Source organism: Carassius auratus, unplaced genomic scaffold (assembly GCF_003368295.1).
Source record: "Carassius auratus strain Wakin unplaced genomic scaffold, ASM336829v1 scaf_tig00015408, whole genome shotgun sequence".
Lineage (NCBI taxonomy): Eukaryota > Metazoa > Chordata > Actinopteri > Cypriniformes > Cyprinidae > Carassius > Carassius auratus.
This window is the reverse complement of record NW_020524586.1, coordinates 30,426-38,830: the sequence shown is the minus strand read 5'-3', so window position 1 is coordinate 38,830 and position 8,405 is coordinate 30,426. Positions and strand designations below refer to the sequence as shown.

General features: G+C 44.0%; 1 long non-coding RNA gene across 1 annotated transcript; it reads left to right on the top strand.

Moving 5' to 3' along the window:
• Positions 1-4,074: 4,074 nt before the first annotated feature.
• Positions 4,075-4,921, top strand: LOC113074828 (uncharacterized). The gene is made up of 3 exons (XR_003280826.1): positions 4,075-4,116; positions 4,702-4,759; positions 4,882-4,921. It is a non-coding gene; the product is annotated as an uncharacterized LOC113074828 (long non-coding RNA).
• The last annotated feature ends 3,484 nt before the right edge of the window (positions 4,922-8,405 follow it).

Genomic DNA, 8,405 nt, shown 5'->3' with positions numbered 1-8,405 from the left:
GGGGTCCTTAGATGTGCAATCATTAGTGTACAGGGAGAAGAGCAATGGGGAGAGAACACAGCCCTGGGGAGCTCCGGTGCTGATTGTACGGGTGCTGGATGTGTATTTTACCAACCTCACTAGCTGCTGCCTGTCTGTCAGGAAGCTGTTGATCCACTGACAGATGGAGGTGGGCACGGAGAGCTGATTTAGTTTGGGCAGGAGGAGGTTTGGGATGATCGTGTTAAAGGCCGAGCTGAAGTTCACAAACAGGATCTTCACATAAGTCCCCGGTCTGTCTAGGTGTTGCAGAACATAATGCAGTCCAGTGTTTACTGCATCGTCCACAGACCTGTTCCTTCTATAGGCAAACTGAAGAGGATCCAGCAAGGGTCCAGTGATGTCCTTCAGGTGGGCCAGCGCCAGTTTTTTTAGTCCTTGATACAGGTTTAGCTGATTTTAGTTTCTGCCTGTAGGACGGTATAAGATGAACCAGAAGGTGATCAGAACGTCCCAAAGCTGCTCGTGGAACAGAGTGATATGCATCATTTATTGTGGTGTAACAGTGATCCAATACATTACTGTCTCTGGTGGGACATGTAACATGCTGTCTGTATTTTGGCAGTTCACGGGAGAGATTGGCTTTATTAAAGTCCCCAAGAATGATTGAAACAGAGTCCAGGTGTTGTTGTTCTGTCTCTGTGATCTGCTCAGTGAGTTTCTGTAAAGCTGAGTTCTCGTGTGTTTGCGGAGGGATGTAAACACTCACCAGAATGAACGAATGAAACTCCCGCAGCGAATAGAACTGCTTGCAGTTAATGAAGAGTGTTTCGAGATTTGAGCAGCACGTCTTCTTTAACACAGTTACATCTGTACACCATCGTTCATTGATGTAAAAGCATGTCCTGCCGCCGCGCGATTTCCCCGTTGATTCTGCTTCACGGTCCGCTCTGAACAGCTGAAAGTCCGGCAGATGGAGCGCGCTGTCCGGTATAGCATCATTCAGCCAAGTTTCCGTGAAACACAGAGCAGCAGAGTGTGAGAAATCCTTATTTGTCCGAGAGAGCAGAAACAGTTCGTCCGTTTTGTTGGGTAGAGAATGGAGATTTGCCAGATGGATGCTAGGCAACGGCGTTCGAAATCGGCGTTTTCTGAGTCTCACGAGCGCACCAGCTCTTTTTCCCCATCTGTGCGTATTCTTGAAGCGTGTGATCAGCGCAGCCGCTCTCCCGACAAGAATGTCCAGCAAAACATCAGAATAGTCGAAAACCGGTGATATATCGGCAGATGTGTGTTACCGAATGTCCAGTAATTCGTCCCTGGTGAAACTGATTGCAGGAATATAACTAAAGACAGGACAAACTAACAAAAACACATACATCACGTCACGGAGGCAGCCATCCTGTATCAGCGCCAACCAACAACCAGACGGAGTTTGATCCATTTGCAGCTCTTTATTTGGGATAGTCAAACAGACGGGGTCAAACGACAGCAAACTGAGCAATAGGGGTGAGGCAGAGACAGAGTCGGGAAATCACGCAGAAAGTCGAGGCAGGCAGAGAACAATAACATGAAACTGTCCAGGGTCAAGAGAAGAAAACAAAACACGGGTAATAACGCTCAGAACTGATGGCCTGGGCAAATCAAGACTTTGCAATGAGTGTGTGCGTGTGAGCAGCTTATATGAGTGTGGAAATGAGGTGCAGGTGTAAGTGTAATTAGTTCCAGGTATGAGGCCTTGTGGGAAATAAGAGTTCATAGTAAAACTAATATTCAGGTGATGGTTCCCTCTGGTGGCGAATGGTCGACCAAGTACTACAGCGTACCCCCACGGCGTCTGGAATCGAGCAACTCATACACACGATACGCCTCCTCGCCGTCAATCTGGATAGGAGCGGGGGCCTGGGATGCAGCTCCTTCCTCTGTCGCTTCTATCGGACCCCCAGAAGGTTTGAATAGGGAAACATGGAAAGTAGGGGAAACACAATAATTAGCGGACAATTCCAAACAAAATGGTACGGGGGTAATTTGTCTAATAAATTTGAACGGGCCAACATACCTGGGACTGAGTTTCTTGCAGGGTAATCTGAGGCAGAGATCTCTTGTTGAGAGCCAGACCCATTGACCAGGGGCATATGCTGGAGAAGTGCAACGATGATGGTTAGCCTGTTGTTCCTGTCATCTGACTGCATGGAGCAGATGGGTATGAGCCCGATTCCAAATGGCCTCGCTGTTCTGCAGCCATTCTTACTGAGGGGAGGTCGGTGGGTTTACCTGACCAGGGGAATAGCGGTGGTTGGTAACCCAGGATACATTTGAAAGCTGTCATACCTGTGGCAGGCTTGGTGAGGGAATTCTGGGTGTATTCTGCCCAGAACAAATACCAGCTCCACTCAGTTTGATTTTGTTGACAGTATGACCTTAGGACCCGGATAACCTCTTGATTGAGATGTTCTGTTTGTCCGTTTGATTCCGGGTGATATCCGGATGTGAGGCTGACATTGACATTGAGATGTTTGAGGAACGCTGTCCAGACTTGGGAGGTGAATTGTGGTCCTCGATCTTACACAATATCCTCGGGGAGACCACCTGAATACTTGATTGCAGAGAAGTTCTGCGGTTTCCAAGGATGTTGGTAGTTTAGGTAGGGGAAATTAGGCAGCAAGCTTTGGAGAAATGGTCAATGATGGTTAATATAGTGGTGTTACCCTGTGAGTTGGGTAAGTCAGTGTTGAAGTGAATAGCAATGTGTGACCAAGGTCGCTGTGGTGTGGGTAGTGGAGTCAGGAGGTTGGCTGGTACTTGTTGGGGAGTCTTTGACATGTTGTAGTTGGTGCAGTTGCAAATGAATGTGCTTGTATCAGTTGGCAGAGCGGGCCACCAGAAGCAGTTTTGAAGTAGTTGTGTCATGGCTCTGATTCCAGGATGACCTGAGCTGTCGTATGTACCTGGGTCATGAGTTGTTTGCGTAGGGTCCTTGGGACATAGATGAGGTTGACCGAACACTCGGCTGGAGGTGGTTCTTACCTGTTAAATTGTTAAATTTCTGTCAGGATATCCCATTGCACTGGGGCTACGAGCAGACTCTCCGCGATGATATTCTCAGAAAGGGTGGTGTGAACCGATTCCTCCGTTTGGCGGGATAGAGCATCAGCCTTCGTATTTTTGGATCCTGGACGGTAGGTCACAGAGAAGCTAAATTGTGTAAAGAACAGTGCCCACCTGGCCTGACGTGGATTCAAGCATTTGGCTGAACAGAGATATTCCAAGCTTTTGTGGTCGGTGAATACAATGAAGGGGTGTGTGGATCCCTCTAGCCAATGTCGCCCCTCCTCAAGGGCCAATTTCATAGCCAGAAGCTCACAATTGCCCACATCATAATTGCGTTCGGCATCAGACAATTTGTGAGAAAAAAATGCTCATGGGTACATCTTGGCCGATTGTCCATGATGTTGTGATAGAATACTGCCCCTACCCCTGTGCTAGAATCATCGACCTTTTTATTTGACCGAATGATGAACTGTCATTCAGGATCTGGGTGTCGTAAGAAGGGTGCTGAAGTGAATCTGATCTTTAGTTCTTCGAAAGCCTGACGTAATTCTGTGGACCAACTCAGATGGGTTGTATGATGTTTTGTCATGGTGGTTAAAGGTGAAGCAACTGTACTGAAGTTCCTGATAAAGCTGCGGTAAAAGTTGGCGAATCCTAAGAAACATTGGAGCTCCTTCACTGTTTGAGGTAAAGGCCATTCCAGAACTGCACTAACCTTCTTGTCCTCCATGGTGACTCCCTGCTGACTGATCACGCACCCCAGAAATGATATAGTGGTCTGGTGGAATTCGCATTTCTCAGCTTTGGCATAGAGTTGATGCTGGATGAGACGATTTAAGACTGACCGGACGTGACGGACATGATCCTCCATGGTGTAAGAGTAGATTAAGATGTCGTCGATGTATACTATTACCCAGAGCCATATAGAGTGAGAGTTGCGACAACTCCATTGACTCCAATGGAACGCTTTTTTTACAGCAATGGCGGCTCGTGGAGCCTCTCAATAGTTCCCGGAAGTAGCGGCAAACCGATGCCGCGCCGTAGAAGATGCAGCAGAACAAACCGTTTGCGACGCACTTTTAACAGGTAAGACGTTTAAATAATAAGATTGAATATTATCAGTACATCTTAATAACAATAAATTGCAAATTAAAACCTTCTAGTAGATAATCACTCATTAAATAAGTAGATTTAAGGTTTGTTATCAGATAACTAACAGATTAGGCTAGGATTGGAGCTGCATAAAGTTAGTAACGAACACCCTAATAATTGTAAAATCTGTTCTCATAATTCAGTTTCATCCATCGTGTTTGCAATTAGAAAAAAAAGGAGTATAAACATATTTTTTTGCAGGGTGGGGAAAGTTAGCTAACGTTACATAGCCTATTACGTTAGTTCAATATAACGTGTGACAGCGGTGAGTGGAAGTGGTAAAAATGAGGTTATAAAGTTTGTTCCTTATTACACGTATTCAATTACTTAATAATAAAATGCACCCTATTGATATACATTTAGAGTGAATTGAGTTTGCAAAAACATGGGTGGAGTGTTTTTAGTCATTGTGATTCATTTACTATTACCTGTCTATATTATATAATAATACTGTATTATATACTTAGACTTGTTAGTGTATAAAAGTAACATACTGTAATATTCTGTGGGTTCTGGTAGGTGGAGGATTAGTGGTGCCACTGAAGTGTTCTGTGATGGAGCATCAGTGAGGATGCAGGTCAGGAGAGCTGAGGGGACCTTTTTTTTTTGATAGCTGAATTTTCATTATTTTTCTTAGTGCTGCCTTTGCATTGCTTGATCTTTATTTTTTTTTTCTTGTCTCTTAAATTTTTTTAATAGACCCTGGTAACTGGCTGATGGTTCACAGGAATGCTGACTGGCTGCTGACTGACTTGCTGCTGGTTGACTGGGCAGTGTCACCTGTCCCTGTCTCTCCTCTCTAGCCATGTCCTTTTTCTTCACTCTCACTTTCCCTTCTCTGAGTGTCCTCGTTCTTTTTTCCTCAACCTTTGAAACTGATAGAGGTAGAATACATGGTTTTGCTAATTTTAAATATTGAAAATATCACATCACTTTACTTCAACTAGTACGAGTTTGTACTTATTATATATGAATCACCTGAAATAACATAACTGTAATCAGCAGCCATTTCTTGTATGTTCACAGGTCTAGGGGTGCATCGTGGAGCAGGGCCCTCCTCTTTTTGACCACAGGACGGTGTACAAAGATTGTGGGAATAGCATCTGGTCTCAGCCTACTCTTGAATTTTTTGGTCATGACAAATTGCATTGCCGCAATTTGTCTGCATACTGACTTCAGTTTAGTTTCCACACACACCTTTTTTTTTTGTCTACCCACTTACAGTACATATCACATGGTGGTTAAATGCACAGTTATAGGTAACACTGATGACTCCCTGCAATGTCTCACCATGAGTCTCAGCTCCCTGGGTTTTGCAAGGCTTTGCTTGTTCCTTATTTCTAGTAAAACATTGTCAATGTAAAAAAGTGCAAATAAATGTAAGTATAATTACCTAACAATTTTTTGTTGTTGTAATTTTTATTTGTATTTAGATTGCTCCTGCTGACTTGAGCCAACCATTATTTTCTCCTCTCTATGTCAGCGGGGAAGCCATACATTCGCACACCTTTCTCTGACTGAGTGGAGCATCCCCATGCAGCACAGTAAACCACGGTGGAGACTATGCAAGGACAACAAGAAAGAAAGGACACATACAAAATGCTTGTCATGCTATTAAATTTATTAGAAATGTATTCATGAATTGCTGTAAATAGTTAATTGTATAATTACAATTTAAAATAACTGTTTTCTATTTTAAAATGGAATATACTCCTGTGATGCCAACCTGAATTTTCAGCATCATTTTGAATGGCAGTGTACATGTTTATATACGAGCATGCTTAAGTTGTTTTAAACCTGAATATATTGTGTACATGAATAAGTATTGTAAGAATTATACTAGATATAATAGGTATATTATTTATAATACATAATTATATTACTATATGTAATTGTAAGAATTATAAACAGTAAGCTTCATTTTACATTTATTTAACATGCTAATTACTGCTGGTAACAGTTAATTGACCCATAGTGCGGTGCGAGCTGAAAATCACCTGTTACCAGCCTGTCTCTGTACTACCTGAAAGTCATCGATATGACATGAGTTAACATTAGATCAGTGAAAAAATGGACAATATGTAACGTAAAAAGGCAACAGCAACCCGTGTTTATAAAACTTAACGTTAGCCTGAAATACGTTTTTAAAATAACGGTAATTGAACACTAATCCTCAAATATTACCCGATTTGATATTTTAAAAACAACATCGCTGTAACTACATACTCATGCTACATACATATGTCAGTGTGTTGTATAAACATATAAAATAAATGCATTTATTGACTCCTTATTACCAGAAATCGCAGTTCTGTCACTCTACTCTATCAGTTTGAATGGCCGCCAATGCACTTCCTGGAACTATTTGAAGTCTACACGAATCACGTGACAACCAAACATTTCGAACTTCCGTTGTCGCAACTCTCTCTCTATATGGCTCTGCTATTACCCATTTATTTAGCATGTCCCGGAAGACATCATTCATGAAAGACTGGAAAACAGACGGACTGTTGGCTAGGCCGAAGGGCATGACAAGATACTCATAGTGCCCACTAGTGGTCGAGAAGGCGGTCTTCCACTCATCCCCCGCACGAATGCAGAGGAGATTATAAGATTCTTCCCTTAGGCGGTGTGGTACCGGGAATTAGGTCAGTTGAGATGCTTTTCTCTTGCTGAAGGCCTCGATTAAGTCAGAGTACTCAACTGGCACGTTTAGGCTGTTAATGTCCGGAACAGAAGGGTCAGAGGCCTTGCTGTGGATTCTTGAAATCTTGGACAAACAGCGAACTTGACAAGAGGGGTCCCACTGGATAATTTGAATCTCTCTCCAGGAGATGTGAGGGTTATGGGTGCACAGCCAGGGTAGTCCAAGGATAATGGAGTGAGTGGATGAATTGATGACATAGAATCGGATGGTCTGTGATCTGGAGAATCCTCCCGTCGCCGAGGGGTCATCCATCTAGCACCTCCACTGCCAAGAGTGAGTAACTGGGAGTTAGGGTCAATTGGCACTGAGTAACAAACTTCCCAGCTGCCCCCGAATCTACGAGTGCTGAAGTGCGATGTTTTGAGAGATTAACTGAGCTGGTAGATTAAAGCAAGAGGAGGAGGGGGTGTTGTTGGTTTGTTGACTCACCGTTTGATACCTTGTCGACGGACGTACAGGGCAAGAAGTCCTCATATGTCCCGGTTGACCACAGTAAAGACAGAGGTGATTTTGCATACGACGTTCGCGTTCCTCAGGCGTGATGTGGGTCATTCCTAGTTGCATTGGTTCCTGATTCATGGCCGCTTTGTGAGACATGTGGACTGGAGCTTGTGTTGGGCGTCATGAGCAGATCAAATTGTCAATTCAGATGGTGAGATCAATGAATTCATTCAGATTCCTACCCTCGTCAGGGCAAGCCAAATCGGACTGTAACTCTGGTCTTAATCCTTTTCGAAACAGCAGTTTCAGTGTGTCCTCGACCCAGGTGGTTTGAGCTTCAAGTGTGCGGAATGAGAGAGCATACTCCGCAGCCGAGCTCCTCCCTTTAGTAAGGGTTAATAGCTGCTCTCCAGCATCTCCTCTCTCCGTAGAATGTTCGAATACCTCACGGAACTGGGAAAGCGGAACCATCCATCCTCCAGAATGCTGTTGCCCACTCTAACGCCCTCTAATGCTTGAACTAGCTCCTCCGTTAGAGTTGTCATTCGGTTCAGCTTGGGCGGTCAATTCGGTGGAGAGTTGCGCAAAGGCCGCTGGATCACTAAACAGCGAAGTCTTCTGTTGCTAAGAACCTGACGGAGTTTGATCCATTTGCAGCTCTTGATAGTCAAACAGATGGGGTCAAACGACAGCAAACTGAGCAATAGGGGTGAGGCAACAATAACAATAACATGAAACAGTCCAGGGTCAAGAGAAGAAAACAAAACATGGGTAATAACGCTCAGAACTGACAGCCGGGGCAAATCAAGACTTCGCAATGAGTGTGTGTTTGTGTGTGTGAGCAGCTTATATGAGTGTGGAAATGAGGTGCAGGTGTAAGTGTAATTAGTCCCAGGTATGAGGCCTTGTGGGAAATGGAGTTCATAGTAAAACTAATATTTGGGTAATGGCTCCCTCTGGTGGTGCAAGGGAAGCGGTACAGGAACCTCCTCTGTAACACAATGGAGGGACTGAGAGCTCTTGGACTAAATTTAAAATATCTTAAACTGTGTTCTGAAGAAAAACTGAGGTCTCA